The sequence below is a fragment of the Dipodomys ordii genome, unplaced genomic scaffold (assembly GCF_000151885.1).
Source record: "Dipodomys ordii isolate 6190 unplaced genomic scaffold, Dord_2.0 Scaffold121, whole genome shotgun sequence".
Lineage (NCBI taxonomy): Eukaryota > Metazoa > Chordata > Mammalia > Rodentia > Heteromyidae > Dipodomys > Dipodomys ordii.
This window is the reverse complement of record NW_012267337.1, coordinates 2324073-2332823: the sequence shown is the minus strand read 5'-3', so window position 1 is coordinate 2332823 and position 8751 is coordinate 2324073. Positions and strand designations below refer to the sequence as shown.

At 45.5% G+C, this 8751-nt stretch overlaps 1 pseudogene; it reads left to right on the top strand.

Annotated features, from left to right (window-relative positions):
- Positions 1–4437: 4437 nt before the first annotated feature.
- Positions 4438–6688, top strand: LOC105995812 (annotated as a pseudogene).
- The last annotated feature ends 2063 nt before the right edge of the window (positions 6689–8751 follow it).

Here is an 8751-nt window from a genome sequence, read left to right as displayed (position 1 = left end):
ATTGAGAGGTTTTTTTTGTTGTTTTTTTTTTGTACCTCCACCCTTGGGACATGCTGCTTCTGCATTACAGTTATGGTGATGATCTTGGCAGTCTGTTTGGCCTTTTCCTCTAGTAGCTTCTCTTTGTTTTTTCATTCAGTGTATTTTTGTGACAGATCTTTTAACTGTTTAGTTGTTCTGTTTTTCTGCCTAATGCTCCTTCTGTTTCCTGGGCATTCCCCTTCGGAGCATGTGTGTCCTTTAACTCTATCTGAAGAGTAACAATCTCTTTCTTGAGGCTGATGCTTTCCTGTTTACTTTTCTTGGCCTCTTGTTCTCTGATATAGCACTTCTGTGCCTGCTCCGCTAACTGCTCTTTCAATTCTTTCTCTGTTGCTTTGAACTTCCACTCACACTCTTCAAAGCTTCAGCCCAATACATTCTTTTTTTTTGGGGGGGTCCGTTCATGGGGCCTGAACTCTGGGCTGGGGTGCTGTCCCTCATCTCTTCAGCTCAAGGCTAGCGCTCTACCACTTGAACCACAGCGCCACTTCCGGCTTTTGTTCTTTTTGCTTATGTGGTGCTGAGGAATCGAACCCAGGGCCTCAAGAATGCAAGGCAAGCACTCTACCACTGAGCCACCTTCCCAGCTCCCAATACATTCTTGTATCATGTCCAGCTCCTTTTTCTGGGCCTTGATTTCTGCATGCAGCCTAGGATCTCTTCCTGGCCATGCTTGTAGTCAGCAAGGATGGCAGCATTGGCATCTTGTTCCTCCTTCAGTCTCTGACCTGTGGCCCCCAGCTTTGCCTCATGCTCACCCAGGCTAATGTACTTGGATTTTATTTGATTCTGAGTGTTTTCCAGGTTCACTTTGAGGATTTGTTCTCATCTTTGACTCTTACAAGTTCCTGATTTATATCTTCAAATCTTTTCTTCATGTCAGATAATTTTCTTGGTTTTCTCCAGTGTGTTGTTCAATGTGCTTTTAACCCCTTCATGGGTTTTGACTAGCACGTATTGGAGATTCAGAGTCTTTTTTAAAGCCAGTGTTTTCAGACAGGAGTGTGTGAATTTTTTCTTCACCACATTTTTTGTTAAGTTCAGAGAGCTGATTTTTAAGTTCAACAAGGTTGGATTTCAGAGTCGTGAACTTCTTTCTTTTTTTTTTTTTGTCGGTCGTGGGGCTTGAACTCTGGGCCTGGGCGCTGTCCCTCATCGTGAGCTTCTTTCCATGTTTCTCAGGCAGTATGAACGCAGTTTCCAGGTGGCTTACTTAACCTGTCACTTTCCATCTTTCTCCTCCTTGGACATTCCTTTTTCCAATGTCTGTTTTGCTTGCAATAAGCACTCTGGTCTAGTCCTAAAGGTTCCCTATTGCCATGTACAAATGAATCATACTGTCTTCACTGAGGGTTTCTTGATTCCTGTCCTGGTGCTTCTACCAATACTCTAACTCCCTTCTTTGACTGTTTTTCTTCCAGGGTATCTCTATGATCAAAAACCCACTGGGTGACTGCTATCAACACCTTTCCCTCAAAACCTTCTAACTTTTGAAGCTTTCTTCTAAAATCTGGTGCCGACTGCATAATGAAGGCCATATTTAGGGCTCTTTGATTCTCTGAGGCCTCAGGATCTATAGGCCGCCAAGAGATGTTCTAGAAAAGCAGCAGGGGACTCACTGGGGAGCTGTATAGTCTCATTCACCTTAAATTAGTTGGTTTCCAGGCTGCTTCCATATCTCTGTTAACAGAGTCTGGTGATAATTGGCAAGCGCCTCCTTACCTCAGTCACTGTTGTAGTCCCACCTTGGGCGAGTCTGAGGGAGAACCTTCTGGTCCAAGGACTGCCTTCAAGGCCCTGTGCCAGATTTGCTCCCTTTCCTTCCAGGTGATAAGCACCTGTAAAAGTAGCTGACAATCATCCCAGGTGGGCTGGTGTGTGAAAAATTCTGTTGCTAATAAGCAGATGAGCCCCTAGGGTTTTCAGAAAAGGGTGGATTTTGCTGTTTGCAGTTATACTAGTTCACTAGTTGTAAAGTGAACATACACTAGAAAGGGGGCTTGCCTACCATCGGTCTCAAGAGTAATAAGGGGATTGTACCACCTTGTGCCACCTCAGGCCGGTACAAGGAACCCCTTCTGGGACTTAACATCAGAGGTGCTGATGGCACAGAATAGGAGGGACAGTACACCAATGGTCCTCCTCCGGGGGCTCCTGTAACACTGGGGGAGAAGATTTTTAGTTACAGTTTTGCTTATGAGAACTTTAGGACATTGGTCTCTAATCCTGGAAAAAAGGAGTATTCAGAGGCATATACAGGACACAGATAGAACTAGTAACAAGCACATACAGACTAGTAGCCATAGGCACTAACCCACATGTACCACATCTCCCAGATGACCTCCCAAGGAGGTACCAGATCATCTCTCCAGGAGGCCCCAGATGTCCGCTTGAGAAGGTCCCAAGTGGCTTCTCAAGGTGGCCCCAAATGACCTGCAGTGAATACATTCTTGGACCTTGCTCTCCAACCTTACCAAGGAGAGTTTGCAGTGCCAGATCTGAGCCTACAATACAATAGATAACCTGGATGCCAGGCAGGCACCTCCTTCAGCCAGTCACATGGGGCCCCTAAAAGAAGGCGCCCTCTGCCAGAGGCCACAGACACCACTGTGGGGAATGTCCCTTTGGCATCTGTAAAGGATTCACCCAAAAAAACCTGTGCCTATGCTGACAGCTGTCTCTGCAGGGACACTGGAAATCCCCAGAAGCATGAGGACACCTTCTCAACATATATCTTTGCTTCTAATTTCAGTACCTAAGCTGCTTGTTCAAGTTGTGGTGCCAAAGATGTCTTGTGATCTCCGTCTTCCTCACCCAAGGGATACTGAGGCCAAGGCCAGGAAGATGCTGAGAGTTCAAAATTCAGGGAGAGCCTATGGATCAGGCCAATGAGAGGGATCAACCTAACAATGGAGAACAAGCACCATGTAGTCTGGTGAACACCAGGAGATTTCATTTTCAAGGGATGCAGTCCTACTCCCAGCAGGGAATTCTTCACTGGGATGTAGGAAAGGATATAGAGGTGTACATGCCTCCCATCGAATGGCCATGTCAGCCCCAGCTTGCAAGGCTGCATCATGGAAAGGCTGGGAGAAAACCACTTCCCCAGCTGCCCAGACCCCCATGAGTCAGGGAAAGGAGTCGAAGATGAAAAAGCCCACAGCTTGTCCCCCAGCAAGCCATGCTACAACAAAACTGTTTGCTTGTGGAGCCCCCCAAAAGAAAGCATCATTGCCACCCTTGCTTCCCTAGCTGCTGCTGCTGCCAGTGCCAGTACCATAGGTCCACGGTGAGTGTCCCCTGTCTGATAAACTTCCTTGTATGGAAGTCCAGAGATATTTTGACAGTTGTAAGAACACTCAGTTTTTTAAGAGTAAAATCTCTAAGACATAAGCCTCAGCAAAGTTGGTGACAGGTGGCAGTGACAAGACTGCCTTTCTTTTTCTCTCATCTGATTCAGGGACTTGTTACTGTCTGTCCTTGCTTATCTGCACTTAAAGATTCCAGCTCTTCCCAACACCACTAATGTGGAAGAGCAGGATGCCAGGCCCTGATTCTGTCAGCACTCTAAACATTAAAGAGGGACTGACACCTACAGTTTCCAGTTCCCCTTTAGCTCTTCTTGCAGACTCTCTTCCTGCCTGTGTAACTGCTTTTAATTCCAGGGATTCTAAATGAGAATGATCATTTATTGAGAGCTGCAACTCCTATTTCTCTCTCCCTCAAACCTCCTTACCTGAACAATTACCTCTCCTGCACAAGGTAATCCCATATCCCTGTGTATTTAGATTCTCTCTTCTTCTTCTTTACTCCTCCTGTGGTTCCACTGACCAGGAAGGAACAATGTGAACAATGGCATCACCATCACTGCATTTACTATTCTCACTCCCAAGGCAGCCTCTCCTGTGACCAGGAAGCAGCTGACTAGGGATAATGGCATTGCTGATATGGATATTCACACCTCTAAGGCAATGATTTTCAGCTCTCCAACAATCTACAGCATTGACCCTTATCCATTTCCCCAGATCCCTGTAGACTGCACCAGGGAAGCTTTGATGGGGCTAGCCCCCAGTAAGTAACCTACCACCACCCAGTGTTCCCTGTTCTTCCCTAGTTTTAAACCAACACTTTGTCCTTGAAAACAGTCCTTGGCTCTCAAAACCCACACTGTGCAGCAATATAGTGCTTCTATCCACATGTGTTCTGCTCCTTTTATCCTTCCCAAATGGGCCCAGCCATTTTACCCATTCCTGAATGCTGTTCCTTGCCACCAATTATGAACACAGTCCCTAGGTGATCTATTGACCAACTCCCTGGTCTTAACGCACATACCTCTCCTGTTTTTTCTTTCCCTGGTAGAGAATTTTTTAGAAACTGGACGTCACATGCCCGTCCCCACAGTGCCGCACCTCCAGCCATGAGCTCCACGCAGTTCAACAAGGGGCCGTCGTACGGACTCTCTGCCGAACTCAAGAGCCGGCTCCTGTCCAAATATGACCCCCAGAAGGAGGCTGAGCTCCGCAGCTGGATCGAAGGGCTCAGGGGCCTCTCCATCGGCCCCAACTTCCAGAAGGGTCTGAAGGACGGGATGATTTTGTGCACATTCATGAACAAGCTGCAGCAGGGCTCTGTCTCCAATATCAGCCGCTCCATGCAGAACTGTCACCAGCTAGAAAACCTCTCCAACTTTGTCAAGGCCATAGTCAGCTACGGCATGAACCCTGTGGACCTGTGTGAGGCTAACGACTTGTTCGTGAGTGGGAACATGACACAGGTTCAGGTGTCGCTTCTCGCACTGGCAGGGAAAGGGCTGCAGAGTGGCGTGGACATCGGGGACAAGTACTCAGAGAAGCAACAGCGGAACTTTGATGATGCCACCACGAAGGCCGGCCAGTGTGTCATTGGGCTGCAGATGGGCCACGAAAAGTGTGCCAGTCAGTTGGGTATGACAGCCTATGGCACCAGGAGGCATCTCTACGACCCAAGAACCACATCCTGCCCCCCATGGACCACTTCACGATCAGCCTTCAGATGGGCACGAACAAGTGCGCCAGTCAGGTGGGTATGATGGCTCCGGGGACCCGGCGACACATCTATGACACCAAGCTGGGGACAGACAAGTGTGACAACTCCTCCATGTCCCTGCAGATGGGTTACACACAGGGTGCCAATCAGAGTAGCCAGGTCTTTGGTCTGGGCTGCCAGATATATGATCCCAAGAATTGCCCACAAGGCTCTGCGGCAGATGGCGCTCCACCTGGTGCCACTGACTACCCCAGAGAGGCCTCAGAATATCTGCTCTACTACCAGGAGGAAGCACCCCAGAATGCCAACTTCCTATTGCACTACCCTGTCTGGGGTTTGGGGTTTTTATGGTTTATCTTTCTCTTTTCTCCTTCTTCTTTTTTAAACATTTAGTACCGCCCGTGGAGAGTCTGTGGGCGATTCGGGCTGCTTTGACCCATTCTGACAGGACTTCCTTTGCAGGACTGAGCCCTGGGTAGATGTGAGGAGTCAATGGGTGGGGCATGTTGCCTGGCAGCAAATTTCCCAGAAGGCTCTAAGACAGTGAGAGCCAGTTAAGGACCAGCCCTCCAAATGACTTCCTGTTTCTTCATCTCTTCATCAGCTTGTGGTTTCTGTAAGGCAGAAGTTTCCAGGTAGGTTTAAGGAAAGGAAACTGTGTGTGTGTGTGTGTGTGTGTGTGTGTGTGTGTGTGTGTGTGTGTGTGTGTGTGTGTGTGTGTGTCTGTGTCTGTGTCTGTGTGTCTTGTGTCTGTGTGTCTGTGTGTCTTGTGTCTGTGTGTGTCTGTGTGTTGGTTTTGTTTTAGGTTGTGTGTGTGTGTGTGTGTGTTTTGGGGGGGTCCGGTCTGGGGCCTGAACTCTGGGCCTGGGCGCTGTCCCTCAGCTCTTCAACTCAAGGCTAGCACTCTACCACTTGAGCCACAGCGCCACTTCTGGCTTTTTTCTTTTTGCTTATGTGGTGCTGAGGAATCAAACACAGGGCCTTGTGCATGCAAGGCAAGTGCTCTACCACTGAGCCACCTTCCCAGCCCTTGTTTTAGGCTTTTTTTTTTTTTTTTGCCAATATTGAGGTTTGAACTCAAAGACTGGGTTCTGTCCCTGAACATTTTCTGCTTAAGGCTAGCAGTGTACCACTTGAGTTACAGCTGTACTTTTGGTTATTTAGTGGTTAATTGGAGATGAAAGAGTCTCAGGATTTCCTGGCTGGCTGGCTTTGAGCTAGGATCCTCAGATCTGAGCCTCCTGAGTAGCTAGGATTATAGACATGAGCCACAGTGCCCAGTTTCTTTCTCCTTCCTTCCTTCCTTCCTTCCTTCCTTCCTTCCTTCCTTCCTTCCTTCCTTCCTTCCTTCTTTCCTTCTTTCCCTTTCCTTTCCTTCCCTTTCCTTCCTTCCTTCCTTCCTTTTTCTCTTTCTTTCTTTCATAAGGTTAATAGAGAAAGATGCTGGATAGTTGACCCCCCTGGAGTGGGAGGAAGTCCGAAATATCGTAGGCCTCTTAAGAACTGGGTTCCCCTAGGAATCTCCCTGACCATTCCCAACAGCCTAGAGTTCCGAATGTTTCAGAGCACACAGAGCCTTTCACAAGTGCCTCCTCGGGCGCCTCAGGTCTTCCCGTTCTGAGTCTGACCAGCTCCACTCTGCCCTTCCAGCTCAATCTGTTCCACCCGACCCCACCCCAGCCCAGGGGCCCTTGGACTTTTCAGATAATGTGAAATTCTGAGTGTGGACCAAAAGCAATAAAAACCTCCATTTGTTTAATAAAAAAGAAAAGCAAAATGGAGGAACCTGCCCAACCTAAACTTAAAATAGAGTGAATACATTAAGCTCTGTACTTTTGACCTTGATCCCTCACCTGGGTGTTTCTAAGATTATGGATCATTTCCAGTAGTGGGCTTACAAGACTTCTTTTGGTTGTCAGTTTCAGAAGCGGTTCTGTTTTAATCACCCCAGTGCAGTCCTTGCTGTCATACTACTTTACAGTTCGTAATTATTTTTACTTTAGTGCTTTCACTTTATTCTCACATATAATCTCTGAGGTTGACATTTCAGAACAGATGAACCAGTATTCAAGAGGGTAATCATTTCATATGTTTTGACTTAAAAGGATTCATTTGAAGTCCTATAACTTCCACCTTCATTTATCCAGTGAGCAATTACAGATGCTTGTTAGTCCAGCACTTAGAAAAGTGAAATAAAAAACACAAGCTTCACTTTGGTTTTTAAATTTCTACCTTTAATCTTTATTGTTATAATAAAAGTGATGTACAGAGGGGTTTCGGTAATGAGTACATTTCTTCTGGGATAATGTTACCCTTTCCCTCACTTTCAGGTTTTCCCTCCCATCCCAACTCAACAATCCTCATTTTCTTTAGGTCTGGATTTATAGGGGATGCAGTTACATAATCATACAACAGTGTGGAAGTTCAAGCTCCTTTTGTGTATAAACTGTGAGAGCTGAAGTTTAATTTTCCTAATTTGTATTTGGACAGAAAAACATAATTCCATAGTCGGCACTTTGAGTACAAGGAGAAGAAAAGATGAATATCTTGAATAATTCTTAAAAATTGTTTTTAAAGGTCCCATTTGTTATTGTTTGATGGGCAGAATCTTTGAATGAAAAATATTTTATGTGAAATGGGAAGTCAAAATGAGAAGATACACTTTGGAGAAAGAGGGGAGAGAGAGGGAGAGGGAGTAGGAGAGAGAGAAAGAGAGAGAGGGAGAGAGGGGAAGAGAGAAAACGGAAGAGAGTAAAAAGAGACAGAAGCAGACCGTGGAATTATTCGAAGGCACACTCTGATCTTCCTAATCCTGACCAGAGCTGACAATGTCTAGGCTTTGGGAACAAATTTAAGACAAAAAATGTCAGGGAAAAAAATTAAAGGTACATCACTGCATAAACTGATGAAAAGAAATGTAACATTTTTATTGTTAATTGTAAGAACCTATAGTGGGGGGAGAACAAAAGGAGGGGGTAACAATGTTCGACAAGAAATGTACTTATTACCTTACTCGTGTAACTGTAACCCCTCTGTACAGCATCTTTACAATAAAATAAAATATATATAAAAATACAAAAAGAATCTATAGCCAACATTCTTTATGGTGGGGAAAAGAACATTTCCACTAAAATCAGGAACATGATAAGGATGTCCAGTCTCTCCACTCCTCTTCAACAGAGTACTGGAATTCCTAGCAAGAGCAATAAGGCAAGAAAAAAACAAAGAGGATCCAAATAGGGAAGGAAGAAGTAGATCTATACCTTTTCGCAAATGACATGATCCTGTACTTAAAGGAACCTGTAGACTCCTCCCCCAAGGTACTAGAGCTAATCCTAAACTTTGGCAAAGTATCAACAATGAGAAGATTGAAACTGAAACATTTGCAATAGCATCAAAAATAAAAATACCTAGGAATTATCTTTTTAAAATATATATATATAGTAAAAATTATGTGCAGAGGGGTTACAGTTAATGAGTAAGGTAATGAGTACATTTCCTATCCAGCCTTGTTACCTCCTCCTTTGTTTTTCCCCTACCATCCCTTCCCTCCCCACCTCCACAACTCCTCCCTCCCCCCCCACTGTGAAGTTGTAAAGTTTTTTTTCAACATAGTGTCTTGTACATCTCATTGTTACAATGGGTCAACCTGTATCCTTATTTCAGCATTTTGTTATTTCCCTT